Here is an 18,683-nt window from a genome sequence, read left to right on the forward strand (position 1 = left end):
TTTTGGAGAATAGAAAGAGTAAGCTGTACTGTACTGGAATTCTGCAGAGCAAGAGAAAATCTGATAACAATCGTGACCAGAGCAGTTAAGTCAAAGATGTGAAGTGCACCTATCATGAAAGCAAAAGCACTGTATTACTGTACAAACTGTGGAAGCTTAGCACAAGATAAGACTGCTGCAAGCCAATTAGAAAAACAGGCTCAGACAATGGAAAAGGAGATTTGAAACTGTGGAGCCAGTGGTTAAGATTCACATCATCAAGGTGTTAAAAAAAAAACACACACACACTGATATGTGGCATTCAGAGGCTGAAAAAGATAATAAAATTTTAAAAGATTGAGGTGGTATCACCACATAAGAAGGAGGTGGTACTATAGGGGGGGGGGGGGGGTGTTAAGTTAAGGTAGGCGGGGGTGGAAAGTAGCAAATGACGACCAGCAGGAAGGCCCAGAAAATTCTGGAAAAATGGGACAGATAAAGACCTAGACTAAAAAGTATTCTGACAGAAATTTCACATGATAGAAAGGATTATAACGGATCCCACATCTAACCTCTTACTTAAAGATATGTAGTATAATAAACAAAAGTTTGACAATGATGAAATATAAGTACCAAACCTGTAAACTGCTGAAAGGTAGAATAGATGAATGAGGTACTGTATTATATTGCAACTACTTAAAAAAAATACAAGTGTTGAGATCTGATTTTGCTACTGAAAAGATCTTTCTGCAACTTCCCAATAAGTACATTCCATGAATCTTAGCATAAAGAAACTACTTTCTGTCAGTTCCCACATCTCTGGTGCAATGAGTAACTCTACCCTTTATGCCAAGACACATTTTGCTATTTACCCATGGGATACTTATATCTAAGAGTATATAAAGTTTTTTTTTTTCGTTTTTTTTTACCCGTTGCTTCCCTGTTAAGGACCTTTAAATAACAGCTACTTATATTTATTATTAATAGGTAGATGAATTTGACAATAACAAGCTAAACTAGGTTTAACTCTCTCTTTCTTTTCTAAAAGATCACCACATTGAGCTCAGTAATATTATTTTGTTGTTGAACTGGTCACACCTGCCTAACCCAGGGTATTTGAGTAACACGAGGCCCAAGCTGATGATTTACAGAAAGAAAAGTAACTGGACAAAGTCAATGAAAGATGTCCAGGATCATTATTACTATATTATTTTATTAAACTGGTAAACCAGCATAAATATTAAGCTTTAATTCCCAAATGGTTGTTCTTAATACATTAACCTTATTTGATTTTTGAAATTTAATGCAACTGCAACTCCTTAGATAAACTGCAAATGTTGAAGACTAATCAATTTCTTCCAAAACCAGGATGAAGACCTAGACACTATGAGACTTCAGTGAAAAGTGAACCCCATTTAGGGAAAGTGTATGGGATAGGTAAAATAAATAAATAATGATGACACACAAGCAGCTTTTAGAAATCAGAGATTTACTCAAAATACCCCTAAATATCACTGAAATCAATCACACCACTGACAAACAAATTGCCAAGTTAAAGCAATGGGCAAAGAAACAAAGACCTTTGTTGTATCCCCCAATCATTTTGCTATTGGATAAAAGGTGGGTCAACATAAGGTAAGGTGTATGCTCTAAGGCTGCATCCACACGATTGAACTTTTTTGATGTGAAGTCAAAAGTGGAGAAACAGCAGGCAGGGTTAGAACTCTGCCCACTGTTTCTCCGCTTCTGACATCACACTGAACAACATTCGATTGTGTGGACACAGCCTAAGAATGTAAAAAGGGCCAACAAGTTTCAAAGATGCAAGAATGTCACCTGTGGATTACCAACTGGCAACACTGGGTGACAGCTGTGGAACTTAAAAGTACACAGCCCATGCCAGCTTGTATTGTTAACAGTAGAACTTATGATGTGTTTCTTCATTTTTCTTATGAGTTTATTTTCTAAGTCTATTTCTCAGTTTTTCCTTTTCTTGCGCCATTTCTATTATATATTCGTACTTTATTTACAGAGTTTTTACTTTACATATATGTATGTTATGTTTTATATGTGGTATTTGTGAGTGAGATTGATTTTGTTTTCAATTTCCCACCAGATGCACATTAAAATTTACTTTAACCCTAGAATTTTTCTACTTATATCATCAAAGGAAAAGGTGGCTTCATAATGGCCTGCCTAAAGAAGGATGAACTTCAAAAAACCAAAAATATAAGAATTGCATCACTTACGGAAGGGCCATCCTTTCAGTTCTTTTGGCTGGTGGCATGAGATGAATACAGCATAGAAACTCCTTGGCTCAACATGGTAATTTCTAACTCGTGCTTCTCCTCAAAGTTACTTGATGAATTCTTCTAAGGTCATTTCTCCATCAACTTCAAACCATCCCACAGAGTCCATTCCTTATCGTAATACTGTAAAGAATATATTTGGTTAATGATTTGTTTACAAACAAGCAGAATATTAAATTATGGCCAAAATTTAGCTGTAAGGAAAAATTTAAATTAACATCAGCTGGGATACATACTAAGCAATAATCACTATACACTGCCATACATCTTCCATAAAGAGCCTTCATTAATATTTACATCAGTTAATTCTGAAATTACAAAGCACAAGAAAGTAGCAAACACCTTACCTTTATTTTTTGGTGCAGCAATGGGCTCTGAAAAACCGAAGAATGGAAGAGCCAAGTTTATAAAGCCATTCTTAAAGCTTTTCCAATTTATTATGGCCTTGAGCCATTTGATCAACTCTAATGATACTAATCCTGCTACTAATGCTGTAGTTGTGGCAATGGCTGGAATAATTTTACCTGCAATGAGCTTGCTCTTATGTCTGTCAGCAGGAGGGATATCATAGTTTTCAGCTCTGAGATTAGATGTGGCCAACAATGAAATCCATATGGAAGTTAGCATCGTCGTCCTTTTCAAAATCTAGAGGTGATAATCTCAGATTATTGAAACTGGATGCAGTAGGAATAGATTGTTGAAGATAGAAAGTCTCTCAGTATCTACTTGATTATTTTGTGCCTCAGCCTCAGCATCAGTGATTGCAATCTTGACACCTGATTTTGGGCACAAACACTGGTATCTCAATTCCACTACAATGTCTGCAATTTTTTGCGATCTCTCACCTGTGGTATACCATAGACCTCAGCTTTAAGATTAGCAGCAGCTACAATATAATCTAGATGCAAATCATTATTCACATCAAACCGATTGGATGTGGGCATCTCTTAGGACCAGACCAGAAAGGCTCCCCACTAGAGGTAGTTTGGTCTTTGGGGAAATTATGCAATAGTTGTACTATTTTATTGTAAAACTGTTCACCAAAACGCTTTCTTGACCACTGAACACACTCTTCAAAGGAACACGGCCGCATCCTCTACAAGAGCACGCTGTATACTATCAAGATTTTTTTTCAATTGGCTGAGAACCGGGTAACTTTAATGCCCTCTCCATGAACTTGGGATCAATAAGGTACTGAGCAGCATTCTCAGCTGCTTTTTTTAAACTCGCCTTCAAACTCATATCTGGCCCATTGCAAAGTGTGTTCAATAGCGTTTGGGAAGTTAGTTAGTGTACAAATAGGAATAGATTTCTCAGGAGGATCTTGAGAAGAAACCATATGACTCTGTTAAGTGTGGTACAATGACCTGGACATTTCCTTTAGTGCCAAGGGTACCAGATTCTAAAGAGGCTTCCTATAATACACACACCGTCTGTCCATGTATAAACGTGCCTCCCACATTATCAAGAGCATTTTGCAACACCATCAAGAGGTTCAAAGAAAGTATCATCGTAAACTCTTTCGTTTCTGGACCAACTCTGTTCTGATGAGCAATGACATTGATTTGAGGGTTCATCTTCTTCACAGCAGCTGCTGCAGTGTCAGACTTGGGTTTTTTTGTTTTTGTACATCCCATGGACGAACAAGAACTGTCGGTTAAGATTGCTCTTCTCAATAAGATCCATGTCTGTGACCACCAGGGAACCACCCTCTCCAGCACCTACTCCCAACATGGCAAAGTTCTTCAGTAACTCACATCCAATAGCACAGCTCCAACAACAAAGTATTTCAGACTACCAAGTTTCTTCTGGAAATCTTGACCAAATATAGCAATTTGAGTATCGTACCTATCACCAACTGGAGCACAGTTATCTTTTGTGAGGCCAGAGGTGTCAGATGGAAGGCACTCCAAAGCATCAAAGTAAGCCATTGATGAATGGGAGTGAATTTGCACAGAACAAGCTTTCATTATCATTACTTCCTGAGCTACTATGCCACCAATAAATGCATCTAATGGAGCCAAACCTCCAGCGGCAATTTTGGCAAACTGCTTGACTATTTTCATCAAACTCCATCTACTTGGCTTCACTAGCATTATTCAATTCAGTGAATAAATTCCAAAAAACTGTTAGCATCATCATCACACCATGGCTTGGGGAGGGAACTATTTGTTTCTCAAATTCATGAAGTGCCTGGAATGCAATGTGTAAAATAGCAGGACGATCAAATTTGGCAAAGTCTGTCATAATGAATCGGGTGCTTGCATAGCTTCTTCCACCAGACTTGAACTTCAATTTCTGAGGAACCTTCACTTGTGATACGATGCCCCCACGGATGTAATCTGAGTTACCAGAAGTATCTCCAATGCTAAAGGTGAAAGGACCAAGAACCTGAAAGGCAATGAGTACGATGAATGAATGAAGCATTACATGAAAACTGGAAATCAATTAAATTTTTCATATGTACTAAATGTTAGAGGCAAGATTAAAACCAACCACATTATAAAATGGATGTTGGTGCAGACATCATTCAATTGCCTGTAATAGGTTAGTAGGTCCAGAGTTTATACCTCACTATATGAACAAAATAATACGTTATGTAGGTCCAGAGTTTATACTTTACTTTAACCCTCTTAAGCCGAGACCTAAAAATCAAAACGTCTCCCGTATGCCGGGCCTGGTTTGGAGTGAGCGCGGAAGTGGAAAAAAATAAGTTTTTTCAAAAAATTACAGCGCGCGTACTTTGAAGATTAAGAGTTCATTTTTTGGCTCCTTTTTTTGTCATTGCCTGAAGTTTAGAATGCAACCATCAGAAATGAAAAATAATATCATTATCATATGTAAATAATGCGATATATGGTAGCGAAAAAAAAAAAAATTCATACATAATTGTATTCAAATCACGCTGTGCAGAAAACGGTCAAAGCTAACCAGTTACTTTTTTTTTTGCGTTGTATTGTACACTAAATTGCGATCATTTTGATATATAATACATTGTAAAACAATAAAAGTAACACCGGAAAAATATTATCACAAAATGATGTACGAATTCGTAACGCGCGACGCAAAAAATATTTTTTTTCAAAAATTCACCGTAATTCTAAATAATGTTTCTAGAGACTTCCAATTTGTTTCGAAATTAAGACAAATGATTGATATTACGATACTGTAAGAGTTTTAGATTAGAATTGCAGATTTCGACCATTTCGGACGAGTTAAATTTGACCGAATGTCGAAATTTTAATATATATATTTTTTCATATGCACATATTTCGAAGATGGAAAAAGCTACAACCTTCAATTATTTTTTATTGTATTCTTCATGAATTTGCGCACATTTGATATATGAAACTCTATAAAAAAGCTAATATGAAAAGGAGCAAATATTAGGATAATGCATGTACGTATTTCGGAGACTTGCGGCCGCGAATCGGCGCGCGGAGTGAAGGTAAATATATTTTTCAAAAATTCACCATAAATCAATATTGTTTTAGAGACTTCAAATTTGTTTCAAATGAAGAAACATGACGGAATATTACTAGGCCGTAAGAGTTTTAGCTTACAATTGCGTTTTTCACTATTTCGTAGAGTCAAATTTGACCGAACGTGGTTTTTTTTCTATTTATCGTGATTTATATGCAATATTTCGAAAAAAGAGAAAAGCTACAACCTTCAATCATTTTTAGTTGTATTCTACATGAAATTGCGCACATTTTCATATATAAAACTTTATGAAACAGCTAATTTTTAAATGGTGCAAACATTTCGACAATCGCACAAAAAATTCTGATTTTTTTCGGAAGAGTTACCGCGCGAACGTAATTTTTTTTTTTTTTCATAAATTCACCATAAATCAAAATATTGTGCAGAGACTTCCAAGTCGTTGCAAAATGAGGTAAATGATTGAATATTACTAGAATATAAGAGTTTTAGCTTACAATTGCGCTTTTTGTTTTTCGACCATTTCGGTAGAGTCAAAGCTGACCGAAGTTGAAAATTTAAATTGCACTTAACGTTATTTATATGAAAATATTTCAAACTGATAAAAGCTACAACCATGGGTTTTTGTCTTTTGTTGTATTGTGCATGAAATTGCGCACATTTCCATATATAAAACTTTATGTAACGGCAAAGAAATTTAAAAGGGTGCAAACATTAGACAATCGCACGAAGAAAAAATTTATCGAAGAGTTTATCGCACGAACGTAAGGAAAAGTTTTTCATAAATTCACCATAAATCGAAATATTGTTGCTAGAGACGTCCAATTTGTTGCAAAATGAGGCAAATGATTGAATATTACTATAATATAAGAATTTTAGCTTACAATTGCGTTTCTCGACCCATTTCTGTAGAGTCAAGTTGACCGAAGGTTGAAATTTTTGCACTTATCGTTATTTATATGAAAATATTTCAAAATTGATAAAGCTACAATCATGAGTATTTTTTATTTGTATTGTGCATGAAATGCGCACATTTTCATATATAATACTTCATGTAAAGGATAATTTAAAATGGTGCAATAATTATGTCAAAGTGACGAAATAATTTCCGAGATGTGTCACTGATACTTTTTAGTGCGATAAGCAAGAAATTCGCGCTTGCGCGCCTGCGTAGCGATTGTAAACAAAACAACGCCTTGATCCGTGAACTCCCAGCATCCCCCCAAGGCGCGTGATACAAAAGTTTTCGGCTGGTAGGCCTATAAGTATTTTTCCGCGAATTTTTTAAAAAAACTTTTTTGAGCCGACCGTATGATACGTCCAATCGGCATACGGGAGACATTTTGACTCGACGTTTAATACGTCCAATCGAGTAAGAGGGTTAATATACAAAAACAGTATTAAAAGACAAGAACTTTGTTCTAATAGGATTTAAGGCTCCAGCCCAAACTCTACAGCCTATATATTCCTATTACAACTGGAAGTCATTTCCAACGAATATAAAGCCCAATTACCATCAGACAAAACATGCAACAAAACCCACCTGCCGCCCTGGGCTACACTAAGATATGATATATAAACTGTCTTCAAGAGATTAGTTTTGACCTCTGTATTTAAGATTGAACAGGAGCATAAGTATTTTCTTACTCCCTACCTGTAATGCCCTACATTTTGCTAAATCTTACACCTCTTCTAAACAAATCATAATTTCAAACTTATGCAATGTAATTTGGTCAACAAAAGTTATGATTCCAATGGTTCTGGCCAGATACAGTAAATTCACGGATGATGAATTTACAGTGAACAAGACCTTGGATTGTTTTGTGTAACCACTAGACCTAGTTGGCAAAAAAAAAAAATAAATAAATAAATTAAAAAAAAAAGCCAATTACATGACAAGTAAGCTCTACCCTAATTAAAGATGGATTAAAAACCATAACAGATACTGTTAAATCATTTATACTTGAGGTACCCCGCATAATGAAATTACGAATCAGCTTAAAACATGACTGCTTCTAATTTTGGTGAGTGCATTTCAAACATTCATACAAGGGCCAACCCTATGACATTTCAGATTTTTGACAAAGCATTCTGGTTATTTTTTTTTTATTCCAATGTACAAGTACACTATTTGCTTCCAAAAGTATTATATGCAGATATTCTTACCTTAACTCTTAATAGGACGACCATCCATTAAGGCCTCAGTCATCCCTTGCACTTCCGAAAAAAGTGGGACATAAATCTCCCATCTTCAAAGCATGGCGAGATTCATCAAGACATGTGACAACGCTGTTTTCCTATTAAAAAAAAGTAATTTCATTAGCCTCCATCTTTAATCATATTTATCAGTGTTACAATAAATAGCATAAATAGATTTGTTAATAAGGGTATCTTACTCTTTAACAAGCAGTTCATAAAAACATTTTTATGCAATATGTGACAATAAACTATGCCAAATGCTAACAAAACACAAGACTTTAAAAATGTACCTTCAACTTTACACTGGCCTATAGAGAAGGACAGAGATCACAACGGGTCATGTTTTAATAAGAAAAAGGAAATAGCATAAAAATAACTTTCTTACCTCCTTTGTAATGCCAGCAATCATGGCGGAGAAGGATTTTCTCCATTGGTGTCAACAATCTCAAATTCTCACCAAAGTCACAGAAGATCTGTCCAAACAAACCCTTTGTTGTGGCAACGATGAATGCAATGTCGTTATCATGACAGAAAGATGACACGCGTAACTGTTCCTCCAACGTTGAATCTGCAATAAGTGAACAGAGGTACTGTAGTATTATTAGTACTGTAATAACCTTTAATTAGATATTTATTCACAGTACGAAAACACAATTACCCTATCTGCATTAATAGGATAGTGATAAATTTACCTATATGTATAGTAGATAAAGATTTAAAAATGGCTAAAAGATTCCATGAAAGTCAAACAAAAGGAGACAAGCTAAATTTCACACGCTAATTTACATTAAAGGATTTTTTTCCTTCCTTAGGATTACAACAAATATGCTGCAAGTGTGAAAACTATATATTTTAAACAGTATTCAGATGGACAATAATTTATAATTTTTACCATATGCAAAAATTGTCATAGTTTTTCATTCTATCAAATTTTCAAGGAACTAATGACCACTTATCATTTACTCCTTGAGAGTACAACAAAGGCAGTATCCCCTCAAAAGGGGAAATAATAAACTGACAATATTTCACAGTTGGGGGCAATTATTTTAAGAAATTAAGCTATAAACTAAAATGAAAATGTAAAAAGAAAATAAAAGCTTTTTTTTTTCACATTACAGATCTCTACTCCACCCTCAGTAGTATGTACCTCCTATATAACTATACAAAAAAAACTAACTTATAATCAAATATCCACAATAAAATAAAAACCTGAAAGAAAACAAATATCTCAATTTAATCCCAATACCTGTTAACACCACTACTCTGAATTTCTTCAAGAAATCCTCTGTAAGGGGGCCTGTGGCAGGTGTTATTGGTACATAAGTGTTCAGTTCAGCCAGTCTTTCAGAGCATGCTGTGACTCTGTTTTTGCCGATGTCCTCATTAGTTAGAAAGTACTGACGGCTGAGGTCTTCAATAATTGTCTCTTTTACATCGTGTAGAGTAACAGTCTTCACACCACCCAAAATCACATTTTTGGCAACCTGCAAATTATCAGAACATATTACAAAATATTGTACAACATAGATTTAAAATTTTTATCAATAACACAATGGACCTATACGTACTTAACTTGCTGCACAGCTGGGATGATAAGAGTACGTACTTGCAAAATTCAACCGAGATATAATTATTTTTTCCATTAAATTTTCTTTGAAAGTAAAAGCCCAGTACCTGTACAATCCTATAAATCACTAAATTCCACATTACAAAGTTTCTCACTAACCATCCAGGCAGTTTCAACTTCATACTACAATGGCATACATAGTAAAAGCTATCAGTGGTGGAAGATTCTAAGCACTAATCACAATTCCCAATGCCTTTAATAGTTTTTTTTTTTCAATTTGACATGGTTAATTTCACAAAAAAACTGAGTAACAAACTTCAACCAAAGTTTGACAGTAAAAAGAAAAATAAGAAGTTCCAATTCAATACTACTGAAGGCAATTATCCATTCTCCTAAATGTAGAAAAGTTTCAAGAATCAGGAAAAACAGTGGAAAAGAGAAACACCCCAATCCCCCCCCCCCCCCCCCCAAAAAAAAAAAAAAAAAAAAAAAAAAAAAAAAAAAAAAAAAAACAAAAAAAAAAAAAAAAAAAAAAAAAAAAAAAAAAAAAAAAAACGGAATTACCATTAATATGGCTACATTCACTGAAGAAAACTTCAAGGAAAACTGTTCGGTGTACATATTCAGTCAACAAGAGCCTCATGGATATGCCATTAATATTACAAAGTATATTAATAAATGCAGTATAGTGAAAGATTTCCCAGCAATACTCACAATTACCATGCCTTCAATATTTCTTTCATTTGACATGGTTAAGCTGACAAAAATTGAATAACAAAGTCCAAGCAAAGTTTGACAGTAAAATCGAAATAAGTTTTATGCCTAAACTTACTGGAGGCAACTATCTACCTCCTTAATGTTGAAAGGTTTCAAGAATCAGGAAAACTTGGGAACAGCATGCCTCCAAAGTAGAGGAATTACCATTAATGTGGCATACAATCACCAAAGAAAATTTCAGAGAAAAACCGTTCAGTGTACATGTTTAGCTAACTCAAAGATCCTCATATTCACTCTTTTCTGTCTAACTCTCCACTTAAGTGGGGGACCAAAGCACATGAAAACCAAACAAGGAAAATCTAGTAGTCCATGGAAAAGAAAAGGGCCACAGAAGGAAGAACCAATAGTGAACACTAACCATACACATGCAAAAAACAAAAAACAGGTACTGTACAGTACTCCTAGAAATGCAAGCCTCCACTGTGCCCCAACAGTATCAAATGAATCACGGCTTCAAGCTTTCTGCCACAGAAAGTAAAAGGCCTTATTTATGAGAGCCATTACTGAAAATTTTTTTTTTACAAATGTGTTGTGAATGTGAATGTCCACCCTAAAAATGAAAGAGTTAAAAAAAAAAAATACATCAAAATGCCACAAAAACTAAAAGGGCACAGACTTCATAGGATCTTAACCCATGCATGGCAAGGTACTTGATGTAACAAAAAAGAAAGAAGAAAAAAAATCTGAATTTTTGGATAAGTGCCCATCCTGATATCGCTAGAGCAGAAAAAGAGAGGAAGATCATGAATAGACCCCTTATGCTAAAGACAGGATATAAGAGCCCTAATACGACATAGAAGCTGTCCTCTTTGAGCAGGAATAGATCCATTTTCGCTATTAAATTGAACCCCAGCTACAATAAGCAAGGTAAACAACTTCTCTTCAATAAGAACAGAGTTTCACTGCCATGCTTACGAAGGCCAAGATGAGCGCAGTACAGTACTGAAGAAATCCACATTTCAACAAAAATGAAATTTTCATTATTAAAATGAAGTTTTATTGTATACTTACCGAACAATTATAGAGCCGTGATTTCCACGAGCGGCAGGATACTAATTCAAATTTAGCGCGTCGGCGTCGCCAACACTGGTGGTGATGACGTCATCTCCCTCCACTCGCGAGAACCAGGTACAACTGCCCAGGTGAATCCAATTCTTTCTGCCCGTCCGTCCACCTAAGGGGAGGAGGGTGGGTATAATCATAATTGTTCGGTAAGTATACAATAAAACTTCATTTTAATAATGAAAATTTCATTTTTATTGTAGTGTCTTACCGAACAATTATAGAGCTGATTACACATTTATGGGAAGGTGGGATTCAGTGGACCACTAGTATTTTTAAATGGTTACATTTATTGCAATACCAGTAAACACTCAAGGTGTCTGTTGTACCTTACCTTGTGAGAGAGCTACAGCAGACTGTTACTGCCTCTGGTCGGTGCTCTTCTTACTATTGTAGAGGAATTGGAATTTGACCAAAGTTAGCCTCTACAGGAGTGGAATCCTTCCGTAGTTCAAGCGAGTCAAGGCTGACTGACGGAGGACAGTAACAACAAAGATTGCCCTTGCCCTGGGCTAAGACCAGAAATTCAATCATACAAAACATTTGTCACCACACCAGATTTAAAAACATATATACCCAACCATTGTAAAATCTGACCTAACAGACTGGTGAGTATCACCCAGGTACTCAGTACCCCCACAGCTTCCCTTGAACTCGACAACTTATTCAAGGTGAAAAGTTAGCATAGAGGTGACGACCCTGTGCCGTTTCTCCCAACACCATGCCAGAAACCGCCACCGGACCTAACGTTTTACAATTCTCGAAAACCGTTTCTATCTCTTTGAGATAATGACTCACAAAAACCGAATTCGATCTCCAGAACGTCCTCTGAAGAATCGAAGCTAAAGATAAATTCTTTCTGAATGCTAAAGAAGTTGCCACTGCTCTAACCTCGTGAGCTTTTAACTCTCAGAACGGAAGATTGTCGTTTCTCGGACTGCGAGTGAGCTCCCTGATAAGCTCTCTAATAAGAACGATATAAGCATTGTTAGAAAGAGGACGAGAGGGATTTGAAACCGAGGTCCAGAGCTTAGAAGATTGTCCTCTAATACCCTTAGTGGCAAACAGATACTGCTTAATAGCCCTGACTGGACATAAGAGCCTTTCTTCCTCCTCATGTCCAACCAAATCAGATAAGTTTCCGTTACCACAAAACTCCTCGGCCAAGGATTAGAAGGATTCTCATTTTTGGCTAGAAAGGTCAAAGATACCGAAAATACAGCATTGCCTTGAGAGAAACCGACTCTTTTGTCTATAGCGTGCAATTCGCTGACACGCTTAGCGAAGCTAGAGCAATAAGAAAAAGTGCCTTCTTAGTCAAGTTCCTGAGTGAAGCCGACTTCAAAGGCTCAAACGGTGGCCCCATGAGGAACTTAAGCACCACATCTAAGTTCCAAGTCACTGTATCTTGCGGGAGCTTAGTGGTTTCGAAAGACCTAATGAGGTCCGACAGATCTGAATTGAGGAAATATCCAAACCGTCGAGTCGAAAAACCGAAGAGAGCATGGCTCTATATCCTCTGATCGTCGAAGGAGCCAGTTTCTTAGAGTTATTAAGAAATAGAAGAAAATCTGCTATTTCTGTTAAAGATGGTTGCAGAAGTAGAGACTTTAGCACTTCTACACCACTCTCTGAAGATTCTCCACTTCCCTTGATAGAGTTTGTTAGAAGACTCTCTCCTACAACGAGCGATAGCTTCTGCAGCTCTTCTTGAAATCCTTTCGCTCTGACAAGATTCCGGACAGTCTGAACCCTGTCAGAGCTAGAGCGGACAAGTTTTGGTGGAACCTCTTGAAGTGCGGTTGTTTGAGAAGCCACTTCTCTGGAGGAAGAAGTCTGGGGAAGTCTACTAACAACTGGAGAAGGTCCGGGAAACACTACTTTCCTGGGCCAAAAGGGAGCGATTAACGTTAGTGTTACATTGCTGTGCGACATGAACTTGTTCAGCACCTCTCTTATTAGACCGAACGGAGGGAATGCATAAGCTTCCAGACCCCGACCAATCCAACAGCATTGCGTCACCGACCAAGCTAGAGGATCTGGGACTGGAGAACAAAAGAGAGGAAGACGGTTGTTTTCCTTGATTTTTGTCGCGAACAGGTCTATTGACGGTCGTCCCCAAAGGCGCCAAAGTTTCTGACAATCTTGTTGTCCAAAGTCCACTCCAGAGGTAACACTTGCTGTTGACGACTTAACTCCGTCCGCCAGAACGTTCATCTTTCCCGGAACAAATCTCGGGACTAGCTGAACCTTCGCTTCGTTTGACCACAGGAGGAGATCCTTGGCTACTTCGTACAGAGAGAAAGACTGAGTCCCCCCCTGTTTCCGCGCGTACGAGAGAGCCGTGGAGTTTGTCGGAATGCACTGCCACTACTCGACCTTCTACTAAACTCCGAAACTGTCTGAGCCCCAGAAAATTGCTAACATTCCTTTACATTTATGTGGAACTTCTTCTCCTTCTCCGACCAAGCTCCTGAAGTCCGTTGATTTCCCAGTAGGGCTCCCCAACCTGTGTCCGATGCGTCCGAAAAGAACTGTAGGTTCGGGAGGATGGGTCGTAAATCTAACCCTTCTTCCAACCTTGCTCGAGAGAGCCACCACCTTAGGTCCTCTTTTATTTGATCTGTGACAGGAAAGGTAATCGAGTCTGGTTGTGTCTTCCTGCACCAAGCAGGCTCTCAGGAAAAACTGCAGAGGTCTCATGTGCAGTCTTCCCAACGTCACAATTTCTCCACTGACGTCAATTTGCCCAGGAGCCTCATCCACTGATGGCAGAACTTACATTTTTGTCAAGAACTCCTGAACTGTCTCCAGACAGCCTTGAAACCCTCTTCGGGACAGAAACGCCCGAAAAACTTAAGCATTCAGAATCATCCCCAAATAAAGGATGCTCTGAGATGGAACCAACTGGGACTTCTGTTTTGTTGACCAGAATTCCTAACTTTCTGGCAAGATCCAGAGTTGTTACAAGGTCCTTCATGCACCGACTCTCTGATTCCGACCGGAGAAGCCAATCGTCCAGATAGAGGGAGATTCTTACTCCTAATATGTGCAGCCAGCTTCCTATCGGGGATAGAACCCTGGTGAAAACCTGAGAGCGGTCGCTAGTCCGAAGCAAAGCGCCCGAAACTGAAACACCTTGCCTTCGAACATGAACCTCAGGTACTTCCGAGATTCGCGATGTATCGAATGTGAAAATAAGCGTCTTGCATGTCCAGAGAGACCATCCAATCCCCCTGTCTGATGGACTCCAGAACCGACCGAGTGGTCTCCATATGAAATTTTGTTTTCTGGACATGCAAGTTCAGGGCGCTCACATCCAAAACCGGCCTCCATCCCCCTGATGACTTGGGAACTACAAAAAGGCGATTGTAAAACCAAAAGCCTGGAGGAATCCCTTCTTTTTGATCTGGTTCTATCGCTTCTTTGAGAACAAGCACTTCCACTTCTGCGGCTAGCGCCAGAAATTTGTCTGAGCCCGGAGAGTATGCCTGGAATGGAATTGGCACAGGTGAGAGCGAGGGAGGTGAAACGAGAGGAATACGATAGCCGAACTTGAGTACTTGCACTACCAGGCTTCTGCTCCTCTGTTTTCCCATTTTTCCTCCCAAAACATAGCCAGCCTGGCTCCCACTGGTGCATGAAGAACCGAGCTTTCATTTGGAAGGTTTGTTAAACCTTGGCCGAGTCCTTAGACTGAGGTCGCAAATTCGACTTCGGCCGAAAGAAGCGCTTGGGTTTTCTCCCTCGAAAAGGCACTTGGGCCAGAGGAGAAACCGAAGGAACAGTCTCCACAGGAGCTTTAGGTCTCTTAGTAGACTGTGCCAGTAAATCCGAAGTAGATTTCTTATCTAGCGCAGACGAAATTGACAACACTACATCGTCTGGAAAGAGGTTATCTTTCACAAACGGAGCAAACAAGAGAGCAGACTTCTGTTGGGAAGTAACCCTTTTAGAAGCAAAGGAGCACCAAAGTTGCCTTTTCTTAAGGGTACCAAAGGCGATGAGCGAGCTAACTCATCACATCCATCCCTAATGGATTTGTCCGCACAGGACAGAACACCAATCCAATCCTCCGCTAACCTCTTGAGAAGAGAAGGACAATCTTCGATCTTGGCCGCTAAAGCGCCAATAGTCCAATCAAGGAAGCTAAAGACTTCCAAAAGTTTTAAATTGATTCTTTACAACGTGGTCCAACTCAGGCGCTGTAAAGAAACTTTCGCTGCGGCGAAAGCAGATCTTCTAGAGGAGCGATTAAACTGGAGAAGTCTCCCTGGGAGGAGGAGGCAGAAAACTCCCAGAGAAGGAGCTTCCCCAGTTACATAAAACCTATACCTCTTACGAAGCAACTTAGAGGGAGGGTAAGCAAAAAGAGCCTTCCCTAAGTCTCTTTTCATAGACATCCATTTTCAGTCTCTTTCAACGAATGTCTAACCGCTTTAGATAGAACAAGTTTTGGGAGGAGATGTCTGAAGTTTTCCTCCTCATCAAAAAAGTCGAAGTTGGGGAGCGCGGAGCCGCTTTCTCAAAATAATCTGGATAAGATACCAGAAGAAATCTAAGGAGACGAAGAACACGAGAGGTGATGAGAATCCTCCTCCTCTACTTCTTCTTCATTCTCCGATACCTACCGACCGAGAAGTAGACGGAACTACAACCGGATCTGAAGGTTTCGAACCACCCTTGGACTCATTCATCCAGTTGGGTTTAACATCCTCTAACTGCTTGCGCAAAGGCGCCAGAGACGAATCAAAAACAGTTAACGTAGGCTTGGAAGAGCCTAAATGTTCAGCAGGAGGCGGAAAAAAACGACTTGCGCCTCGCTCTGAGCCGCCGAAATTAAAATTCGAGGCGAAACAGGCGCATCAGGCGTAACAGACGAAAAAAGCGCTCCTAAAGAAACACCTTAGAACTGCTAGCTAACAGCGCTAAAACCACAATCCTCTACTAGTAGATGGAGCCGAAAAAGGCACAGATTGATGCGACGAACGAGCCGCTAACGTCCGCGGCGCAACCCTACTCTCAGGCTCCTTATACCGCTTGACTGGAGGAGGCGAAGAATCGGCGCCTGAACGCCTCTTTAAGGACGCGGAAACGGGCGCAAATCTCGCCAAGAGCGCCGCGCGAACCTGGAGACGAATCGCTTGAATCATTCGAAAGGCGTCTTGACCGACAACACCTTTCCAACGCTTAACCGAGCCTGTTGAGGCGCAACAGGCTCAACAAGAGAGGCGCCTGTCTGTGGGCAAATCCCGATCGACTCCCATTGGACTTCCGGTATGTCTTCTCCCCGGTGCGGGGGAGCTGGACAGTGACCTTTGTCTAGGAGACGTGTCAGGACAGACAGACGCACCCTCAACTACACTCTTACCTGAAGCCGCTTTCTCCAAAAACGTCTTAACTGAATTTACCAAGTTGCAAAACCGTATTCGCTAGTACCGAAAATTTCTGATCTAACCTCCGATTCCAGACTGGCAATGGTGTCGGAAGAAACTACCCGGGAAGCCGGAGAAGTGGGATTAGTAGGAGGAATAGGAGGTGTAGTTAAAGGACACAACAATTTGAGGAGAAACAGAAGGAACAGAAGCATCGCAAGACGAAGCAGAGCTAAGTCTACTTTCCCTAAGCGCTGCTTTTCTATTCTGTCTTTAGCTAATTTCTCCGAGTATGAACTAAAAAACTTCCATTGAGAATCAGTCCAATCACTACACTCGTTACATGTTCGATCTGCTGAACAAACCTGTCCCCTACACTTACATTTAGTGTGAGAATCATATTCTAACTTGGATAATCTAGTTTTACATCCTGAGATGCAAACCTAACTCCCGACGGACTAGAATCCGACATGGCAACGCCTAAATAAAAAGCCAAATAACAACAACGCCAAAAAAGAGTACTTCACCAATTCCGAAGATCAATTCCACAAGAAAAAAGCGAAGCAAAGTCATCCAACCGCACCGACCACCGATGTTCCACCGGACGCCGGCAGGAAAAGAATTGGATTCACCTGGGCAGTTGTACCTGGTTCTCCCGCGAGTGGAGGGAGATGACGTCATCACCACCAGTGTTGGCTACGCCGACGCGCTAAATTTGAATTTAGTATCCTGCCGCTCGTGGAAATCACGGCTCTATAATTGTTCGGTAAGACACTACAATAAAATGGCACAACTAATCCATTCATAGTTTTCCCAGATCTGCTGCAATGTCTTATTTGAGAACTTAGTGCTCCCTACTGAGCGATTATCTCCCAGCCAGGATACAGGGGGAGTCTGACCAGTGCTATACTATAAAATCAACCTTCTTTCTAGCAATGGTATATATTTAGTTATGCATTGGGACAGGACTGCAAATATCTAAACAAATTAGAAGGCCAACATAATCAATAATGGAATGCATAAAAGGGACAAAAACTTATTTTTGGTGATGCTGAAAGGACTGGAGTCATTCACTTTCAACAGGACATGAAATTCTTGTACAATATAGGATCTTACACTTTATAATGCATGACATATGAGTTACCTCAATAATTTCACATTCTTCAGCAAGAAATAACCGTACTTATGAACATTCAGATACAAACCGGGATCACATATTAAAATTGTGTTCATAGCACTCCCCTTCGCCACAATTAATTATTTCAAGTTTTGTTTTGCCTGCCTAATGGGTTTAAAGATGAAAAAACATATAATACTGTATTTTGTGCCTGTTGGGTTTTAGGATGAAAAAAAAAAATACTGTACTGATTATTACATGTACTGTACTTTAATAGACATGATGAGGACAGTAACCACGTACAAAAAAAATTCAACATAGTACAAGCAGCCACCCAGATACATAACTCATTTGTAAGTAGGGTGGTGTCTTTATTGTCTATATACTTTTAGTAAACCAATAGCTATTATAAAAACACTGGCCAAACCTACTGATAAATTGGAAAGTTTACACAAGCAATGATACTAACCTCTACACCAAGGCCCCGAGTCCTGATATCAGGACATCGGATGATGCCATCCGCCGCATGGCATCGTGACCCAGGACATAGAGCTGGTCTTGAGTACAGCGACTCATCGATGTTCCTGCCCAGAGCCATTTGCAGCCATATTCTGAAAAATATTTATTATATTAATACTGTACTGACAGACCTCCAAAACGTACTCAAAACTGAGAGCATTGAAAAATGATCAGGCAATTAAAGGCATGAAAGTGATCAAAATGACAAACACCAGCCAGTGTAAATGTATACAATATATATTTTCAAACATTTGAAGTTTTGATGAAATAGCAACACAAGGATATAAAACAGAGCAAAGCATTTATATCTTTTAAACGATGCCTAATAAGTTATTGCA

General features: G+C 38.9%; 1 protein-coding gene and 2 pseudogenes across 5 annotated transcripts in view; all 3 read right to left on the reverse strand.

Annotated features, from left to right (window-relative positions):
• LOC135195017 (ubiquitin-like modifier-activating enzyme 1) overlaps positions 1 to 18,683 on the reverse strand; it is a 99,105-nt gene that overhangs the window by 25,970 nt on the left and 54,452 nt on the right. The window lies entirely within an intron of this gene.
• Positions 2,369 to 4,715, reverse strand: LOC135195509 (ubiquitin-like modifier-activating enzyme 1; annotated as a pseudogene).
• LOC135195515 (ubiquitin-like modifier-activating enzyme 1) overlaps positions 7,897 to 18,683 on the reverse strand; it is a 139,275-nt pseudogene continuing 128,488 nt past the window's right edge.

Source organism: Macrobrachium nipponense, chromosome 20 (assembly GCF_015104395.2).
Source record: "Macrobrachium nipponense isolate FS-2020 chromosome 20, ASM1510439v2, whole genome shotgun sequence".
NCBI lineage: Eukaryota > Metazoa > Arthropoda > Malacostraca > Decapoda > Palaemonidae > Macrobrachium > Macrobrachium nipponense.